The following is a 22,168-nucleotide window of genomic DNA, read 5'->3' on the forward strand; positions in this document are numbered from 1 at the left end:
AAGGCTTGATACAGACATGCAGACATCAGGAGGAAGAAGAGATTGTGAAGAGATCAAACTTGGAAATGTGGTGTGTGCAAGCAGTGCAGTGTTATTCAGCTGTAAAGAACAAGGACAGCTCATCACCTGCAGCTAAACAAGTGGAACAGAAAGACATTATATTGAGACGGGTACTACATGTTCCTCTCACATATGCAAAGTTTTACAGAGGAGACCTGATAGGCTATCAGATGGCTCAGCAAGTCAAGGTGCTTGTGGCCGCCAAGCTGGACAACAGAGGGTCCATCCTGAGGACTCACAGGGAGATAAGAGAGAACTGGTTCCTGCAAGCTGTCTTCTGCCATCCATATTCTCTCTCTCTCTCTCTCTCTCTCTCTCTCTCTCTCTCTCTCTCTCTCTCTCTCTCACACACACACACACACACACACACACAAATACATAAATGTAATAATTATCTAATAAAAAATAAGAGCTAAACATGGACACACATGCCTATAATCCTAGCACTGTAAAGGCAGAGGGAGGAGGAGTGAAGATTTGAAACCAGGCTGAGCTACATAAAGAGAATTTGTACTTCAAGCACAAATAAATAAAAATTTGTAACTATACAGTGAATAGTATAGTGATTATTGGACACTGGAAATGGTGGGGAATAGGTGGTTAGATTTAATTGGTACTAATTTGTATGCATACATGACAATATGCTGAATCCCATTAATATGTGTAATTAATATGTATTGAAGAGATAAGACCAGAAGCTGGGTGTGGTGGCTCCACCTTTAATCCTTGCACTTTGAGAGGCAGAAACAGGAAGATCTCTATGAGTTGGAGGCCAGCTGGTCTACAAAGCAAGTCCAGGACAGCCAAACTACACAGAGACACCCTGTCTTAACTCGTCCCACCCCCCCAAAAAAGGAAAGAAAGAAAAAGAAAACATTTTAAAAAGAAAAGACCAGAGGGGCTGAGAGATGGCTTAGTGGTCAAGAGCACTGGTTGTTCTTCCAGAGGACTTAGGTTCAATTCCCAACACCTACATAACAGCTCACACCTGTCTGTAACTCCAGGATCTGACACAAACATGCAAGCAAAACCACCAATGCACATAAAGTAAAAACAAATAAAATATTTTTAAAAAGAATAAGACCAGAGCTGGGCCTGGTGGCACACGCCTGTAAATCCCAGCATTCAGGGAGGCAGACAGGTAGATCTCTGGGTTCGAGGCCAGCCTAGTCTAGAAAGCAAGTCCAGAACAGCCAAGGCTACACAGAGAAACCCTGTCTCAGGAAAGAAAAAAAAAAAAAGAGTTAGACCAGATTATGAAGTCTTTTTTTAAAAATTAATTTATTTTTATTTTTATGTGCGTTGTGTGTCTACGGGTGTCAGATTTTGGAGTTACAGTTGTGAGCTGCCATGTGGGTGCTGGGAATTGAACCCAGTTCCTCTGGAAGAACAGTCAGTGCTTCCAACCCCTGAGCCATCTCTCCAGCCCAAGATTATGAAGTCTTGAATGACATGTTGTAGAGGCGTTTGCGCTGACTTATGAAATAAAGGAGCTTGAAAGAGTCACTGAGAAAGCGGCATCATTAGGAGGCCCATTGGGAACACTCTGGCTACTATATAGAAGGTGAGTCAGAAGGAAACAACCAAGATGGGCAAGAAAAGAGGCCACAAAGTCTTAGGCAAGAAAGATGTAAACTGAGGTCCTGACAGCAGGGGAGAGGCATGAATGGGTAGTTGAGCCTCAGTGTTTGTGAACACTATCTGTTCTCTTACCTGTGTGGGGGGAAGAGTGGGGCCGGTGTAGGCCAGTGGGTGACTTGCTAGGGTCAGTTCTCTCTTCCCATGTGGAATGTCAAGGATTTAACTCAACTTTGTTTATTTGACACCCCTTAAGGCACAAGGGCTAAGTGGCTTGGACTGGAATCAGCACCATAAAATTGCTAGTGTTCTTAGTGTGTGTGGGGGGGGGGGGGACCAATAATTTATAAAGGGGAGAAAACAACAGAACTACTCATTTCACATTTTCTTCTTCTTCATGTTTTCTTTTCATTGTGGTAATATGTATGCAGCATGCAATGTATCATTTGAAGCCCTTGCCAGTATGCTGTTGTAATTTCAAGTGGCACTAGCTAACAGAGCAATGGCATGTAGTCTATACTGCGATCCATCCCCATTTCTTTATCTCAAATAAAAACTGTCTACTCAGTAAATAAGAACCCAGTTAACTGCTTCTCCCAGCCCTGACTTACCTGCCTCTGTCTCTGGGACGTCATAATCCTTTTCTTTTCTTTTTCTTTTTTTTTTTCATGATGCTTTTCTTTTTCTTTTAACGTGGTCTTAGAAATAGAGCATAGGCGCTGGCTTGTGTTGGGCAATACTTTCTGTCTCTGTGAATTTAAGTATTCTAAGGTCCTCACACAAGCTGAACACCCATATGTTTGTCTTCTTTTGTCTATCTAAATCATTTTTATTCAATTGCATGTTTTCAAGATTTATTCAAGAGGTAGCACACATCAGTGTCTCTATCCTCTTTAAAGCTGAATAATACTCTCTTTATTTACTCACCATATTTTGGCCATCTAGGCATCTGCCCATGGACACTTACGTCATTCTCACCTTTGGAGTATTGGGAATAACACTTCTGCAAATGCTGGATTATTTATTTGTTTGAATCCCTCTTTTAGTTATATTGAATATGCTGCAGTGAATGGGATTGCATCTCTTTTTGTTTGTTTGTTTGTTGTTTCATTGGTTGGTTTTTTGAGACAGCATTTCTCTGTGTAGCTTTGGCTGACCTAGACTTACTTTGTAGGCCAGGCTGGTCTTGAACTCACAGAGACCCACCTGCCTTTGCCTCCCGGGTGCTGGTTTTTCTTTTCTGAGACAGAGAATATTAGTTACTTCTCTGTTGCTGTGTTAAACCATTACCAAAGGTGACTTATAAGAGAAAGAGTTTATTTTAGCTTAAGGCTCCAGAGGGAGAACCCACTCTTCTGAGGGAAGCTTCCACTACCTGCTAACCCCAAGCCCTGAAGGGGTGAGTTCATGTAAAACTACAGAACAAGGCAGACCTGTCATCATAAGTAAAGTCAAGAAAAAAGAGCCAAGTAGTCATATAAGTATTACAGACTAGTGGTTTTGTTTTTGTTTTTGTTTTTTGAGGTTTACTAACTGAAGGAAAACTCAGGGTAAACTGAGGTCAATGGAAATTATCACTGCACCTGGCAACATAGTAGGACCAGCAAAGCCTAGTGAAGAATAGAACGAAGGGGCTGAGGCAGGGGCTGAGGTTTGTTGTTGTGTTGTTGTTGTTGGTTTTGTTTCTGCTTCTTTAGTTTAGAAGCTTAGAATGTTTGCTAGTTGGCTGATTTTATTTTATTTTTTAGGCAGTGGCCTCATATACCAGGCTGGCCTTGAACACTTGATCCTTCTACCTCTACCTCTAAGTGTGAGAATGACAGATCTAGAGTGCCACCACATCTGACAAGGAGGTGACAAACACAGGTGGAGCCCACAGAGCTTTCCCTGATCTACTGGAGGATGGTGACCATTTTCCTTACTGTGTAAAACCCATGTATGTATGTGAGCCTGCTCTTCTCTTCTCTTTTTCTTTTTGAATGGTGTTAGAGATCAAAACTCGCATCATGTGTACGAGATAACTGTCCTTCCACTGAGCCATATCTCTGGTCTGATTTCTTTAGACTAGACTCCCTCCTTAAGTATGAGTGCTACCCCAGGTTTTTTTTGGGGGGGGGTTGTTTTTATTTTTGTTTTTGTTTTGGGTTTTGGGTTTTTTTGTGTGTGTGTGTGTATGTGTGTGTGTGTGTGTGTTTTGTTTTGTTTTTTATAACAAGGCCTCCTGTAGTCTGGCTGTCAAGCTGCTTCTGAGCCCCCCCACCCCACCCCAGCTTCCATGTCACAGGAAATGGGATTAATGATGGGCACTTATACACATGGCTTGCCTCAATCTTTTTTCTTTAATGGTTTTACTTTCCAGAAAAACTGTGGCCCTTTTCTTTTAATCTAGTCATTTACTTATTTTTATTTAAATAGAAAGTTGACTCATCATACTTCTCATCTGAAAATCACCTCTTGTTTTTTTGCTTGTATGAGAGTGAAGGTCAGAGGATACTTTGGGGGAGTCATCTCTCTCCTTCCACCATGACAAAACTGAACACAGGTCATCAGGCTTGGTATCAAGCACCTTTATGCAGTGAGCCATCTGGGTAGCCCCATGTGTCTTTTCCTTCTTTCTTTCTTTCTTTCTTTCTTCCTTTCTCCCTTCCTTCATATATCTATATCTATATCTATATCTATATCTATATCTATATCTATATCTATATATATGTTTTGTCTGCATGTACATCTGCACACCAGAGGAGGGCACTGAATCCTATAGGACTACAGTTATAGACAGTTTTGAGTCCCCATGTGGGTGCTGGGAATGGGGACTTGAACCCAGGACCTCTGGGAGAGCAGATGGTGTTCTTAACCACTGAGCCATCTCTCCAGCTCCTGCACATGTTTTTTGGTTTGGTTTGGTTTGGTTTTTATTTTTTCTTTTTCTTTCTTTCTTTTTTTGTTTTTTGTTTGTTTGTTTGTTTCGAGACAGGGTTTCTCTGTGTAGCCTCGGCTGTCCAGAACTTGCTTTGTAGACCAGGCTGGCCTCGAACTCACAGCCATCCACCCCACCTGCTTCTAAGGTGTGTGCCACCACACGCAGCTTCCCCACATTTTTTTTTAAGGGAGGAAGAGTTATCAAAGCACACTAAAATCAAACTATTTCTAAGCTCTGCTCTGTTAGCCAGCCATGGTGGCACACATCTATGATCCGAATACTTGAGAAGTAGAGGCAGGAAGATCAGAAGTTCAAGGCCAGCCTTGGCTACAGAAGACACTTCAAGGTCAGCTCCCTTTCTAGGAGACCTCTCCAGAGCAGACTAGGCAGTGAGGTCTATAGTGCTGCTGCTAATGATTGCATATACTCCACTCAGCCCTCGGTGACCAAGGACACCTAAGCTGCCTCCAGCCTACCACGACCCAAACCAGTGCTGCACAACAGATGTGATAACACAGGCCTAGGATGCTAGTGCTCAGGATGCAGAAACAGGACAAGCAGCCCAAGTTCAGGGCCAGCTTGTTCTATGTAGTGAATTCCATGTAGGTCAGGGGTACACAGAAAAATCCTGTCAAGAGAGAGAAATCCCAAAAGGCATTTTCATAAATATCTTCACACCCCATTATAGGAGCTGTGAGGAAAGGTCTCTGAATTATAAATACAGCAGGAGAGTATTGTCATACTTCTCCCATACAGGTGTGAGACACCATACCAGATTTTTTTTTTCATTTGTTGGTAGGTGTAGGTTTGTGTTTTCATTTAGTCGTTTGTTTGTTTGTTTGTTGTTTGTTTGTTTTGAGAAAAGGCCTCAGGTAGCTCAGGGTGAACTCAAACTCTCAATATGTATGCAAAGATGACCTCAACCTTCCCTTCCTACCACTACCTTTTATCACATCCTTAATTCTATATTTTTTGCTGCTTCTTTTAGAGACCAATTTGGTCTATAATTGATTGTAATTCATTGGTTTCTTCTCTTTCCCCCGAGACAGGGTTTCTCTGTGTAGCCTTGACGGTCCTGGACTCACTTTGTAGACCAGGCTGGCCTCGAACTCACAGTGATCCACCTGCCTCTGCCTCCCGAGTGCTGGGATTAAAGGCCTGTGCCACTACCACCTGCCTGATTGTAATACATTGAATAATGTGCTACCTGAGTCATAATGAAACTCACAGAGAGACAGAGAGACAGAGACACACACACACACACACACACACACACACACAGAGAGAGAGAGAGAGAGAGAGAGAGAGAGAGAGAGACAGAGACAGAGACAGAGACAGAGAGACAGAGAGAGACAGAGAGAGACAGAGAGAGAGAGATTTAGAAAGGGGGAAAAACCCAACTCACCAGCATCAAAAATACTATAATACCAGGCTGGAGAGATGGCTCAGAGGTTAAGAGCACTGGCTGCTCTTCCAGAGGTCCTGAGTTCAATTCCCAGCAACCACATGGTGGCACAACCATCTATAATGAGATCTGGTGTCCTTTTCTAGTGTGCAGGCACACATGCAGGCAGACTACTGTATATAATAAATAAATAAATCTTTTAAAAAATACTATGCTACCACTGAGTGATTTTTTGTTTTGTTTTGGTTTGGTTTTGGTTTTTGGTTTTTTGAGGTAGAGTTTCCCTGTGCGGTCTTAGCTGTCCTGGAGTCACTTTGTAAACCAGACTGGCCTCGAACTCATGGAGATGCCCCTGACTCTGCCTCCCAAGTGCTGGGAGGACAGCCATGTGCCACTATGACCTGTGTGTGTGATGCCTTTTTTAAAAAAAAGACCTATTTATTTATTACGTATACAGTGCTCTGCCTGCATGTACATCTGCAGGACAGAAAAGGACATTAGATCACATTACAGATGGTTGTGAGCCACCATGTGGTTGCTGGGAATTGAACTTAGGACCTCTGGAGGAGCAGACAGTGCTCTTAACTGCTGAGCTACTTCTCCAGCACAGTGTGTGATATCTTAATCTTTAATCCCAGCACTCAGGAGGCAGAGGCAGGTGGCAATCTGTGAGTATGAAGCTAGCCTAGTTTATATAGCAAGTTCTAAGATAGCCAAGGCTTTATAATGAGACTATCTAAAAAAAAAAATTAAATGAAATACTATGATACCAACTTCTTTTGTCAGGAACTGGGTCATTAGAGTGAAAGAACAAAGCATTTAACCTACCATTGAGGAAGAAATTAGATTCTTCCCTGTTTGATGAGGGGAAACCTTTCTTTACAGAAGAATGTCAGCTAATACATGTAGTAGGATTGATAGAATTATGAAAACCACCATTTTGCAAACTCCAGCAAGATAGCTGAATCAAGGAAGGATCATCTGTAAATGTTAACCTATTTCAAAGGAAAGAAAAAAATGACCAATCTGCTATTGTATGAATTTCCCACCATTTGCTTGCTCTACAAACATTCCCAGTTTCTTTTCTGCCACCCTGAAAGACAGTGGTGACTTCTCAATTGCAAATACAATGGTCTTTTCTCAGGTCTGGCTTTCCAAGACCTCTTCAAAGGCTTTAACAAGAGGGCACTTCCTTTTCTTGTAACTATCTCCTTTCATCCACAAAAGATAAGTTATCGGCTGCACAACAAATCCCTCTAACATTTACAGTCTTAAAAACGTTCTCGTTTCTCGTGATTCTTGCTGTAGATGTAGCTCTGGAGAGTGGCTGGGGCTGGATTCATCGGAAAGCTAAGCAGGGTTCAAGAGGGCCTTTCAGTCTACGCATGGGGGCATATGCCTGGAGACCCAGGACTCAGGAAGCAGAGGCAGGCAGCTTCCTGTGAGTCCCAGGCCACAGGCATGCTCCGCCACACCTAGCACGTCAGTGCTTCATATAAGACAGTTTATGCTATTTTACTTTCCATTCGATATATAAATGTGCCTCATCCACTAATTAATTAAAGCATTGGGGCCCTGGAGAGATGGCTCAAAGGTTAAGAGCACTGTCTGCTCTTCCAAAGGTCCTGAGTTCAAGTCCCAGCAACCACATGGTAGCTCACAACCATCTATAATGAGATCTGATGCCCTCTTCTGAGGCACATGTGTATACATAATAAATGAATAAATCTTTAATTCCAGCATTGCTTCTTTTTGATTGTTTGCTTTTTTTTTCTGTTCTTATTTTCTTTTTGTTTTTGTTTTTGAGACAGGTTCTTATAAATTTCAGGCTGATCCCAAACTCAGCAAGTGACAAGACTGCCCTAGACCGCCTGGCCTTCTTATCTCCACTTCCCAAATGCTGGTGACAGTCGGTGACACTCATATTCCACTGTTCCTGGCCAACAGTGGTTCCTTTAGAGAAGAAAAGGAGAGGCAGGATCTCGTTACATTAACCAGCCTGGTCTTCTGGTTGATCTTCAACACATAGTGTCAAGTAGTCCTCCTGCCTCCGTGTCCATAGTAGCCGGGACCACAGGCCCATTGCTTGGTTTTTCTTGTTTCTCTCTGTCTCTCTGCATCCCCTCTCTCCTTTTTCTTCCTCCTTCTCTCCTTTCTCTGTCTATTCCTTCCTTCCTTCTTTTTGCCCTGGGGATTGAAGCCAGGCCCTCCCACATACAAGAACTCTTCCTCCCAGCTCCTTCTACAGCCTCCTTTCTGCCTTGAGAGTGGGTTTCACTAAATTTCCCAGACTGGCTTTGAACTTACACTGTAGCCCAGGCTGCCCTTGAACTTTTAATCATCCCACTCAGCCGCCCAGGAACTTGTGATTACATTCTTGCGTCACCAGGCCCAGCTTTTTGTTTCAGTTTTTCTGTTGTCAGTGATTACGGTTTAATTTTTAAGGATGTATTTAGCCATATCTAATGCAAGGCAAAGTTTGAAAAATTTTTCACCAAGCCTTTCAAGAAAAACAATTTAGTTTTCATAGGCCAGAAATTGGTTCCTCTTGTGTTTGTATTTGTTTTTACCTTTGTTGTTGTTGTTGTTCTTGTTGTTTTTTCAAGACAGGGTCTCTCTGTTTTAGCCTTGGCTGTCCTGGAGTATGTACTTTTTTAAGTTTAATTAATATTAAATAGCAGAATTTCAGTAATAAATGCAACCTGTATAAACAAGTTTGGGGATAAACTTTTCTCTTAACTCATAAGATCAGTGCTAGTAAGCCCACTGTCTGAGCATGTTACTATACATGGATGTCCGTTAGCACATTTTAAATAAACATCAAAAGAATTAGTTAATCTCACTAGCGAGTTAGAGAATTAGAAGGCTTTATGTCTTCCCTTTTGATATTTTGAGACAAGATCTCTTTATACAGCCCAAGTTGGCTAGCCTTGAATTTGAAATTCTCCCAATTTAGTTTTGCAAGCACTGGGATGCAGATGTGTGCCCCCATACCCAGCTAAACTTTCCCTAATGTATCTTTTTCTAATTTAGTATGTGTCTTAGTAACCTTAATATTGTTTCTGCATATGTGTGTGTATTTCTATGTGTCTGGGTGACATACATATGAGAGAAGGCCAGGAAAGAGGGTCAAATAGCTCAAGCTAGAATTAAGACCAGAAGATGAGTAACCTGGGGGCTAGGAGCCATGGGTCACTGAGCCATCTTTTTTTGTTTGTTTGTTTGTTTTTTGAGACAAGGTCTCTCTGTGTAGCCTTGGCTGTCCTAGACTCACTTTGTAGACCAGGCTGGCCTCGAACTTACAGCGATCCGCCTGCCTCAGCCTCCTGAGTGCTGGGAGTAAAGGCACGTGCCACCACCGCCCAGCCACCGAGTCATCTTTCTAGCACCTTAAAAGCATTTTTTAAATGATTTGTGTGTGTGTGTGTGTGTGTGTGTGTGTGTGTGTGTGTGTGTGTTCATGTTCTCACAAGCACACGCATGCTTTGTCAGAGGGCAACTTGTAGGAAATTGTTCTCTCCACCACATAAATTCAAAGGATCACTGGGTGTGGTGGCGCACTCGGGAGGCAGAGGCAGGCAGATCTCTGTGAGTTCGAGACCAGCCTGGTTTACAAAGTGAGTCCAGGACAGCCAAGGCTACACAGCAAAACCCTGTCTCAGGAAAGAAAGAAAGAAAGAAAGAAAGAAGCTCAAAGGGTCTGGCTTCAATGGTAAGTCATGGCAGCAAGGACCTTTACCCTCTGAGCCATCTTGCCAGCTAGCTCTCTGATGCTTTGTTCACTGAACCTTTTAGTGGGAAGTAGCATAAACCACTTTAGGAAACACAGAGCTTATTGACTAGTCTGGGGGTGAATGTTGTCCCTTGCTAGTCTTCCTCCACCATATTAGACTCCAAACGATGGCAAGGTTGTGGCAGCAGCTGCTGGCACAGAAGAGAACAGGCCTCTCAGCAAAGTCTAGCACAACTCTGTGACTGAGAGTGAGTATATACCACTCTTGTGCTGACCTGTACCAGGGTAACTGGGACAAACTGAGGCCCTCCCTGAGGCCCTGCCTAACCCAGTGGACTGAAAAGAATTGCCTTGGAGCCTTGGAGCCTTGGAGCCTTGCAGCCTCCAATTGTAGACGTCCATTCCTGAGGTAATGATTGGCAGGGAAGGCAGAACCATCTGCTGCCTGAGGGCACTTCTAGCAGAAGGTTCTTCTCTTCCCCCTTTGCTCTGTAACCCAGCTCCAGCACATCCCCCCCGCCCCCACCCCATACAGAGCAGGCAGGCATTGCTCAGGCTTAGTATAAATGAGAAATTTGCATTTTCTTCGCAGTCCACTGTGCACCTCACTACATTTTATGGGAAAGACTTCACCGAGCAGGACATCAGTCTTCGTTTGCCTTGGTCTTGTCATCTTTTGGTCTTTTGTGCGTCAGAGCATAGGCTTCACCAGGGTTTGCAAGCAAAGAGGCAGAGAGCTGTGCTCCTTAAAGCATATCCCAAGGAGGTACTTTGTTGGTCCTGCGTTTGTTTCCTAGCGCTGGAACTGGTGAGACGGAGGCGAGCTTGTCTCCTTTTGGGTTTCTATCAGTGGCACTTTTTTTTGGGTTCTTTCTGGGTCCTCCCCCATCCTCCTCCCTGAACTTAGCTTTCCCTGGCCCGTTGCTTCCCTGCAGCCACAGCTGCTTGGCTCGCGGGCACTCAGTCGGCACTGTCGCCTTGGCAACCCAGAAGGGGGCTTCAATCTACTGTCTCCCCAGAGGAGCCTGCTGGCCCAGAGCCAGAAAGAGGCAGGGGGCAGGGGACCTGACTGGCCCTGAGCAGAGCATGTTGGGAAATAAACAGACTGTCGGTGCTCTGCCTGCCACGAGGGAGTTGCCATGGGTGTGATTGTCTGTGTATTGAACAAGCAAATGGCCAAGGATACCAGCAACCTATTAAAGAAGTAGAAAACCCGGACAGAGAAAGAAGGCCTCTTGTGCGTCTTGGGCTAAGATCCGGAGGTCTGGGTTTAATGGCTAAGCCTTAGTGATAGTTTCCAGGGCTGTCATAACAAAATACCACAGACCTGGTGCTTAAAACAACAGAAATTTATTGCCTAAGTCCCAAACTCCAGAAGTACAAAATCTCTGAAACCTGTAGTGAGATTCTTCTTTGCTTCTTACCAGCAACCTTCGGCAATCCTTTGCCTATGGCTAGTAACTCTAGTTACTCCTTTGGGACTCTGTAGTGTTCTCCGTTTGATTCCATGAAGCCTTCTCCTAAGGACACTCTTCAGGTCCAGGGCTACCTCACTTCAGCAGGATGGCACTATTTGTTTTCTTTTGGGAGGTGGATTTTTTATTTTTATTTTTATTTTTATTTTTTTTTGAGATAGGATCTGGATGGCTTCAAACTCACTCTGCAACCGATGGCCCTGAACTCCTGATTTTCCTGCCACAGTCTCCTGACTGCTGGGATTATAGATATGTGCTACCAGGCTCAGCCTATTAGTGTTACTTTTTTTTTCTCCACCCATCCCCCACTCCCCTCTGTCCCTTTATTCTTTTTTTAAACTGTGAATTGAAACCAAGTCCCAAGCCACAGCAAGCAAGCAACTGTACTAGCTGAGCTATATGCCCACCTCTGATTTTATCGTAGCTAGTTAGAACTTCAGTGACTATGTTTTTAAACAAGGTCACATCCTAGGATGCTGGGATTTGAAGCAGGGCATGTTATAACCCATAAGAAGCTTTTAGATGGTGACTATCTGCTCTTTCAGAAGACTGGGGTTCAATTCCCACCACACACATGGCAGCTTCTGAATCTTCACACAGGCATATATGTGCAAGCAACAAATAAATAAATTAATTAAAAAAAAAGAAGCTCCTAGATGAATATAAAGATGAAGCTTTCTTTGTTATTTGGCTTTTAGTTTTGGTTTTTTAAATTTTTGATATTCAAGACAAAGTTTCTCTGTGTGGCCTTGGCTGTCCTGGCTTTGAACTCACAGAGATCCGCCTGCCTCTGCCTCTGCCTCCCAGAGTGCTGGGATTACAGGCGCGCGCCGCCACGCCCGGCTAAGGATGAAGATTTTGTTGAGTATTTATTTACTGAAACAGTGTCTCAGCTAGCCCAGAGTGGTTCTCCCAACTCTTCCTCTCAAACGCTGAGGATACAGGCATGTGCACTCACATCTACCTGTGCCTTTACTTAGTACAGAAGAGGCATGAAGGGAGCATCCTGGCATAGCAGTGTGTCAGCCTGTAAGACTCAGCTTGCCGACAGATGCTTTGCATGGCTTAGTGCTGGTGGGGTGGGCACCCTTTCTCCAGAGCTGGCCCTCTAGCTCACAGCACAGCCACATAAAGAAGCAAAGTGAACAAACAAAGCCAGCACAGATTTGGGGGTAGCTCAGAAGTGAGCCGGTCCCTTATCGATTGTGTCAGCCTCATCAATTGAATAAAGGTTACCATGAGTATCCTTTTTTTTGTGTGGGTTGTCAGAAGGATGTGTGTGTGTGTGTGTGTGTGTGTGTGTGTGTGTGTGTGTGTGTGCTTGAGAGGGAGAGGGGGAGGGGAGAGCGATTGAACAAAGAGATTGGAGTCCAAGCACACAGCGAGCAGTGGCAGAAGAACCAAGAGGTCCAGGCCAAGCTGTGCTCTCTAAATAGTAAAACTGATAGTTCAACACAACCAACCGAAACAGAAATGAAAAACAAATGCCTGACCAATAACTCAGGAAAGGGTCGAAATTATTATGCAAAAGCAAACAGCTGCTTGTGGCACTGCAAACACCCCCAGCCCACCCCCCCTGAACTTCTGCCCCTCCCCTCCAGGGACAGTAACCGCTCATGTCCCAGGCATAGTCCTTGCCGGGTTTCCAAGTACTAGCTCATCCATTCCTGTCTCTGCGTCACCTTCATGACAATCTCACGAGACAGGGAGGCCTGTCATTGTCTCCATTTTGCAGACAAGAAACTGAGACCCAGGTGGGTTCCGTCAGCAGCCTTCAACTTTTCTTAGGGGACGCATGACAGATGATGCCTTCGGGTGGAACACTCCCAAGTGCAGTCCTGCCATGTCTTTATCAGTCCCCTCCCACTGGAAAGCGGTTAGTGCTACGTAGCTATAAGAGGGTAAGAAGAGTTATATATAATTGATGGGGAAAATAGCTCTGATATATTGTGGATGGAAAAAAAAACCAGATTGAAAATTTACTATTCATAACAATGCTGGTATTACTATGTTTATTTAGCACATGTGCACTTACACGTACATGAGGTTATCAGGAAGGCTGCATATGACACTGTTAACAGTGGTAAACTCTGAAACAGAGGTGGATGGTGGCCAATGAGGGCTCTTGTACCATTTTTTTTTCAAAGAGTATGTATTATTTTTATCATGAAAGCATTTGGTATTCAAGCAACATTATAGGCAGACCTTGAGTCTGCTCTGATTTTCTTCAAGGAAATCATTCATGAATATGTATTGACTACCTCTGGAAAGATATTTAAGAAGCTGATGGCAGTGCTTGCCTCTAGAGAAGAAGTCTGGGGGACTGTTGTTTGCAGGCAAGGATGGGAAGAAAATGGACTCCTCGCTGTATCCTCTTTTATAAGATTTAATTTGTTTTCAACCAAGTGCATGCATTATAAATTCAAATAAGTTGAAAGAATATTATTAAAAGCTTCAGTGGTTTATAATTACCAGTGAATTATTTGTAACCCACCTTCTGACTGACATTACATACCAGCTATTCCTACTGGGTCAGATGCTAACGTGGAGGGCTTACATTCAAGCTCAGGGATTCTCTGAGTCGGTAGCTTTTTATATTGTGTCACCAGTGTGTTACTTCAAGGGGCACACCTTCAAAAACCCACTGTCCCCCAGACTCCCAAAACCCACTGTCTCCCCAGACCCCAAAAAACCCACTGTCCCCCCCCCAGGCCCCAAAAACCCACTGTCCCCCAGACCCCCAAAACCCAATGGCCCCCCCAGGCCCCAAAAATCCACTGTCCCCCCAGACCCCAAAAATCCACTGTCCCCCCAGACCCCAAAAATCCACTGTCCCCCAGACCCCAAAAATCCACTGTCCCCCAGACCCAGCTTCAGGATCAACACGCCATGGGCAGAAGTCATGAATAACTTACTATGGAATTCAGTTACTTTTTATGATAACATTTTATCACTTAGCACACATTCTGTGTTGTTTTACTCTCTGTTGGGTTTTTTTGTTTTTGTTTTTGTTTTTTAGAGACAGGGATTCTCTGTGTAGCCCTGGCTGTCCTGGACGCACTTTGTAGACCAGGCTGGCCTCGAACTCACAGTGATTCACCTGCTTCTGCCTCTCAAGTGCTGGGATTAAAGGCGTACGCCACTCCTGCCAGGCTCTTTTTCCCTACTGTATTTTTTCTGAAGTATAACTTACTTCAGGAAAAAGAAAGAAAGAAAAGATCATAGCTCTGTCTCAAAAACAAACAAACAAAAACACCACCAACAACACAGAAAAAAGTGTACAATAATGAAATTTGGCTTAATGAGTGTTCTTTAAAAACGTTTTATTTATTTATTATTTATACAGTACTTTGCCTGTATGTGAGCTTGCACGCCAGAAGAGGGCACCATATCTCAGTATACATGGCTGTGAGCCACTATGTGGTTGCTGGGAATTGAACTCAGGAACTTTGGAAGAGCAGACAGAGCTCTTAACCATCTCTCTGGCCCCTGAATGTTCTTATTGTTTCCATTTTTACATGTATTTGCTTGAGGTGTGTGTGTGTGTGTGTGTGTGTGTGTGTGTGTGTGTGTGTGTGTGTGTACAAGCACCACCACACTTGTGCAGAGGTCAGGAGACAAGGTTCAGGAGTTCGTTATCTCCTCCGCCATGTAGGTCCCAGGGATTGATCTCAGGCTGTCAGGCTCGGCATCAAACCATCTGAGGTACTTCGTCACTGTTGTTTTGAGGCAAGGTGTCACTCTGTACAGCCCACACTGACCTGTTTCTCAGCTGTTTAAGCTTTAAGATTACAGATGTGAGCCACCACTCCAGTGAACGTTTGCATATGTCCTACCCGTGTAACTGACACCCAGATCAAAACATACCTGTGCCATCTCTTCAGATGGTCCCTTTCTACCCTCGCCAGCCCTTGCTACTTTCTTATGCTGATTCTTATCACCGGAGACTAGTGCTTGGGGTGTCAGAAAACTGGAACACACAGTGTCTCCTCTTCGCTGTGTGTTTCCGTACAGCCTACCCATGTTGTGGCGGGCAGCAGTTGTTTGATCTTTACCAGACTCGAAGTCCTGACTCACATGGTACACATGTATTTAACTGTATGTATCCAGCCAGGCAGCTGTCCACTGGTATGAAAGGTCCCCTGTTTTCAGCCTCGGCATCATCAGTCCTGTTCATTTTAGCCATTGTAGTAGGGCTTGCCAACTCTGCTATGACGCCTTCTCGGTTCCATGGTCCCCCATCTGCTCACTGTTCTGGAAGACCACCACCACTCCAGCGCACTGTCCGAATGCCTAACCACTCTATCTGCACTTTCCTTTCTAGGACAGAACCCTCTGCTTCTCTGACCCCAAGCCCTGACCAAATCCCAGCACGCAACACAACAAATCCCGCCTCTGCCTCTGGCAGAGACCGGTTTCCAGCAGAGACTAAGCCCTAATGTGAACCACAAACTGTCCTCTTAGACCACCACACACTGAGTCCTAATCACAGCTCCAGGGTGACTCCGCCCCCAATCCCAGCCACCGACTCCACCAAGACTGAGCTCCCCACCCACTTAGCTGGTAATTTAAATTGACCTAATCTGAACTCCATCAGGAAGACACAGAAGGGCCAAGCATACTGTCTAAAATTATTAGGAAATGTGCAATTGCAAGAATAAAATGCACCGAAAAGCAAACTACCGTCTCAAAAGCGTCTCCTTGATGCACTTGAGATGCTCATTGTGACTGAATGTTTCTAAGTTAGAGAAAGAAACTACAGTCAACCCCACTCTGGTATGTAATAAGGAACAGCCTGGGGGTGGCAGTGGGGGTGTGCATCTCAAGGAAGCCTTAAGCTGAGCTAGTCCTCCAGATGGTGGTAGAAGGAGAGTAACCTTCCTCCTGTCCTCACAAGATGGTAGGTTTATTTTAAGGCTGTTTCTAACAGCTTGAGAAATGGATTCAGAGACCACTGGGGAAAGCCTCTGATTTGGGGCCTTTGTCCATGGTGTCTTTTTTTTCCCCTTTAAATAGTGGTATTTGACTCCTGGTGAGATTTTGTTCTTTCATTAAGTTCTGATTATATTGCTGTTTGCGCCACCACCACCACCACCCCTGCAGCGTGGTGTGTGTGTGTGTGTGTGTGTGTGTGTGTGTCTGTGTGTGTGTGTCTGTGTGTGTGTGTAGGGGGGATTCAGTGCCTTCGCCTTGGAGGAGGGAGAATGCTTCGGGTTCTGTTTGCTCTGTCTGCTAATCAGTAGCAAGTTGAAAGTGTCATTTTCACTTTCCTGTATATCCTTGAGAAAACTGTGGTTTCCTCTTTAACACTGGGAGGAGTGACTGGGTAAGGAACCTGTCCTCTGACATAGTGTTTCACTGTGAAGCCTTAGCTGTCCTGGGTTCGCCTTGGAGACCAGGCTGGCCTCGAACTCACAGCAATCTGCCACCATGTGCAGCTTGGACGTAACCTTCTTGTTTAGCCAGTCTAGAAGGGTTGGTGTATCCACTGAAGAGGATATGGGTCAAGGGTTTCCCCTTTCTCATTTCCCCCCTGTTTTTAATTACATTTACTATATGTGGGAGGGGGTGGGCACTTGAGTGTTAAGGCATGCACGTGGAAGTCAGAGGCCTTCAGGAGACCGCTCTCCCTTTCCACCTTGATAAAACCTAAGCCATCAAGCACAGCGACAGTTACCTCCTTCCGCTGAGCCATCTTGTCAGTCCTGTCCTTCTCCTTGTCCTGGGACAAACTAGGGTTAATGTCCTAGGTTTCTCCTAGAAGCCAAGCAATGCCAATTACAGAATGAGGGAGAGGCCTAGGCACTTTATGTGTCACTGAGATCACAATACCTCACAGGATCACTCAAAAGAAGAAAGATAGCCATTCTTGGTTTTAATCCCAGCACTCCGTAGGCAGAGGCAGGCAGATCTCTGTGAGTTTGAGGCCAGCCTGGACAGCCAAGGTTATACAGAGAAACCCTGTCTCAAAAAACCAGAGAGAGAGAGAGAGAGAGAGAGAGAGAGAGAGAGACAGAGACAGAGACAGAGACAGAGACAGAGACACAGAGAGACAGACAGACAGAGACAGAGAGAGGGAGAGAGAGAGAGAGGGAGAGAGAGAAGAAAGACTTCTTTTGGCTCACATGTTCAGTGTTCAGTCTACTGTGACGAGAAAAGCATGGTGGGTCTGCTCAGGTTGTGGTAGCAGGTTCACATCACAGAAGACCAGGAAATAGATCCTGAGGGTTGAACCTTGGGTTGGGCTACTGCTTTCAAAACCCTTCCCCTAATGACCTACTTTTCCCATGGAGGTCCCACCTCTGAAAGTTCCCATAGCCTCCTAAAATAGTGCCACCAGCTGAGGAATAAATATTCAAAATACGAGCCTGTGAGGATCATTTCAGATTCCCCAAGCAGACAGTATTACTTGTGCTAAAAACAACTCCTGACTGCTCAGGTTCCCCTGGGATAGGCTGTGTACTATACCTAATGGAAACTGTGGCTTTAGTTTCCCTAACTGTTGTGATTCTTACTTGTTTGTTTTTGGTTCTTGAAGTTGCTAAGCAAGTATGAAGCCTTAATCTTGGTTGTCAAGTTGGGTACGTGCGGAGTCAACTAAAACCCAAACATCTGGCCAGACTTGTGAGGAAACTTCTTGATTGGATCATTTGAGTTGGGAAGACCCACTTGATTACCTAGATTGCACCCTTCTGTGGCAGCCATAGAGGGACATGAAACAAAGATGCTTTTTTTCCCCTTCTTCTCAAGACAGGGTTTCTCTGTGTAGCCCTGGCTGTCCTGGCGTCACTTTGTAGACCAGGCTGTTATGGAACTCAGAGTTCCTTCTGCCTCTGCCTGCTGAATGCTGGGATTACAGGTGTGTGCCACCAGACCCAGCAGACACAAGGATGCTTTTGACTTTTTTGTGCTTGCCTTCAGTCTCACTGGCATGTTCGTATAGCCTGAAGCTGGTGTTAGAACTTAACTTCTTTGGGATTCCAATGTAGTCTGAGACTACCTGAGACATTTGGCCTTGTGGACCGAACAACTGGCAGATTCTTGCCCTTTCCTTTGAAAGGCAGCAGCCATTTTAGACCTAGCTGAAACTGGACAGCCTATAAGCCACTCTAGTAAATCCCCTCTTACTACACATCTGTCCCATCAGTTCTTCTCCTGTAGAGAACCCTGACTGACACAGAGAGTGTCCTGCCACTGAGCCACACCCCTAGCTGTAGAGTGATTCACAGAACAAGGCTGAACTCCTAAGAGCCTCCTGAAAGGTCTGACCACAAGATACAAAATCGATCATAACTCCTGTTTGGAACAGGGCATCTCCAATTAATATTGCTGTCATATCTACTTATTCTACTCCCTTGCCCATTCATGGTCCATTGGGAGCTTCAAGAAGCCTGTCATTGGGTCACTACAAGAGTGCCTCAAAGCACAACTTCCAGGTGGCATATCCTTGGCAGACTGCTCTGCATCTTAGATCCTTCTGAATTAACATGATTGCCAAAAGGCAGTTTAGACACACAATGAAGATGGGTGAGGTGCACAGTTGAGGTTTGAGGTCTTGAACTAAAGGCTCATTCTGGCCTGCAGAATAGAGAATGTGAGCTCATTCCTGTTAGTTTATATACTGTAGCAAATATGGCAGGTTGAATGGGATGCCCGATGCTCCCAATGTTCTCAAGCATCTGAATACTTGGTCCTCAGTTGGTGATGCTATTGGGGTAGTGTCCGTTCATCATCTGGCTTGAGAAGTTTATAGACCTTGGGCAGTGGGATGGGTTTCAAGGATGAATGTGTCTGATTTGCTAGGGCTAGAGATGCTAGGGATACTTAACCTACATGTAACAAAACAGCCATACCATATGGGAGGAAAAGCAATACTTAATTATCCTATAGGTGAGGGGGAGAATCTCCAGGTAGTGTTAAAGGTCATTGGTTGAAAGCCAAAACATCTTATTAGGATAGGGCGGGCATCTCCAGGGATACCAAGGTGCTTGCTGAACAGGTTCCTTATCAGGAAAGGGCTGGGCATGTCTATCCCTGCTGGCTGTGTGATGCTCCTTAGAGTTCCTAGGGTTCAGGTAGAGAAAGGACTCTGCTGAGAAAGGGGGTCCACTGCTATACACCAAGCCCAGAGGCTATCTGGAAGAATCAGACTTTGACCTTTCCAGAAGATCCCCATGGGGTAGGTTTAAGAGGCTTGGCCTTGCCAGTGGAAGCATGTCACAGAGACTGAGCTTTGAGCTTTCAAAACTATACACTGTGTCCAGTGGGCTCTTTCTGCTTCTTGTCTGCTCTGCCATCATGGGCTCTTATTCTTCTGGAGCCCTAAGCCAAATAAACCCTTTCTTCTATAAACCGCCTTGTCTATAGTATTTTGGTGCAGCAATAGGAGAGCAGCCAAAGCAGTCAGCTTGCACTAGGAATGCCCTGTCTCTGTCTCCCAAGTGTTGTCATGACAGGGAGTCCCCATATCTGCTCAGCTTTGATGTGGATTTGGGGGTGGGTGGGTCTGAACTCCAGTCCTCACACGTGTGCAGTAAGCATTCTATCCACTGAGCCAATTACCCAGCCCCAATATGAAGTACACGTGCAGGAAACCATGCACAGTGATGCATGCTGGGAATCTCAACACTCAAGAGGTTAGAGAAGGAAGATAGGAAGTTCTAGGTCAGCCAGTGCCATATAGCAAGAGCCTATGCCAACAGTAAGCAGGGTAATTGAATAAGAATAACATGCAATGTCTTGTTTTAAGTCATTTTAGAGGCCAAAGAGCACCTAGACTTGAGTCTTGCTCCTGTTGAAATGTTCATGCTAGACCAAAACAACTTTTTAAAAATATTTACTTTTGGGCTGGAGAGATGGCTCAGAGGTTAAGAGCACCGTCTACTCTTCCGAAGATCCCGAGTTCAATTCCCAGCAACCACATGGTGGCTTATAGCCACCTGTAGTGAGATCTGCTGTCTTCTTCTTGTGGTGGGCAGGCACACACGTGGGCAGAGTACTGTATAAATAATAAATAAATCTTTTAACAAAATATTTACTTTTGAGCCAGGCTTGGTAGCACCCGCCTTTAATCCCAGGACTCAGGGAGGCAGAAGCAGGAGAACTGATGTGAGTTCAAGGCCAGCCTGGTCTACAGAGGGAGTCCAGGACAGCCAAGGCTACACAGAGAGACCCTGTTTGGGACGGGGGGGCAGGAGAAAGAGGCAAACACCTATGGCTGAGATCTATGACTAAGGGCAGGTCGTGAAATAAGTCTCTACACAGCTGAAGTTTCAAGGAAAAGGCAGATTCGGGCTTGGAGGTTAGCAGTAGGGACTTGTCTGGCACGTACTAAAAAACAAAACAAAACAAAAAACAAAAACCACCTAAATTTCTCAAGATGATTCCAGAAGGGACAATGGCTGCTGAGTGGAAATTGGGGCAACTAGAGTATGAAGAAACTCTTTCACAAAGCCTCAGAGACCTTATGGCTTTCTCCACACACCACGACCCGTGCATCCAGTTGTTACTTACTCCCCATGATAGACTTTGGGATACAGAATGAGACATGGATCCCAGGTCTTACTGACGGCTGAAAATTTAAACTCTGTGTGTGCGTGTGCGTGTGCCTGTGTGCACACATGGAGACAAGAGAACAATACCACATACCTCTACTTCTCTCTGCCTTATTCCCCTAAGAATAAGACTATTGCCGGGCGTGGTGGCCCACACATGTAATCCCAGCACACAGGAGGCAGAGGCAGGCAGATCTCTTTGAGTTCGAGGCCAGCCTGATATACAAACCAAGTTCAGGACACCCAGGGCTACACAGAGAAACCCTGTCTCGAAAAAACAAAAAACAAAAACAAACAAAAAAACTATTTCTCACTGGCCTGACTGAAGCTTGCCCCTTTTTGCTAGGCTAGCTGGCCACCAAGTTCCAAAATTCAGTATGTCTCCACCTGCAGTGTTGGGGTTGGGGGTGCATATGGATATGCCTGGCTTTAAAAATGATTTTATTTGTATTGCTGACTCTCCTCTTCTCTCTCTCTCTCTCTCTCTCTCTCTCTCTCTCTCTCTCTCTCTCTCTCTCTCTCTCTCTGTGTGTGTGTGTGTGTGAGACTGACTATGTGCACATGTCACATCATGTTTGTGGGTGCTCTCAGAGGCTAAAAGAGGGCATCTGATCCACTGGAGCTGGAGTTACAGGCCATTGTGAGCCGCTGAATGGGTTCTGGGAACTGAACCTCAGTCCTCTGGAAAAGAAGTGCACACTTAGCCTCTGAGCCATCTCTCTAGCTCCATGCCTGGCTTTTTAGGTGCAGGGGATTAGAGAGTAGGTTCTTATGCTTACATAGCAAGCTCTGTGAGCTACCCAGCTACCTCCCTTGCCACAATGGCTGAAGCTTTAGTTGCAGTTTATACAATGAAATTCTTTTCAAAAAGAAGGCTACTAATGACCCAAGGGCCTTGGGTTTCTAGTCGTTTTGGTGTCCCCACACCATTATATCAACCATATCTGATCCCCACCCATCCCTGTTTTTATTTTGTTTTTTGAGGTGAGGTTGCTCTGTGTAGCTCTGGGTGTTCTGGAACTCTCTCTCTGTAGACCAGGCTGGCCTCGAACTCAAGCAGATCTGTCTGCTTGTGCCTCCCGAGTGCTGGGATTAAAGTCACACAGTGCCTGCCTGTGGGGGCATGGTGGCGCACGCCTTTAATCCCAGTACTGGGGAGGCAGAGGCAGGTGGATCTCTGTGAGTTTGAAAACCAACCTGGTCTACAGAGTGAGTCCAGCAAGCCAGGGGTACACAGAGAAGTAAACCCTGTCTCAAAAATCAAACAAACAAAAGAGGCACATGGCATTGCCACTCCACCATTCTCTCCTTTTTTGTGTGTGGTTCTGGGGTCAAATCAGGGCTTTGCATGTGCTAAGCACACTTGCAGCCACACCTAGATTACATTCTTTTACACTAAAGAAGCAACATTCAACTTTATTTTTCTTATTTAGGGTTTCTGCA

Source organism: Acomys minous, assembly GCF_964271855.1.
Source record: "Acomys minous genome assembly, chromosome: 8".
NCBI classification, from domain to species: domain Eukaryota; kingdom Metazoa; phylum Chordata; class Mammalia; order Rodentia; family Muridae; genus Acomys; species Acomys minous.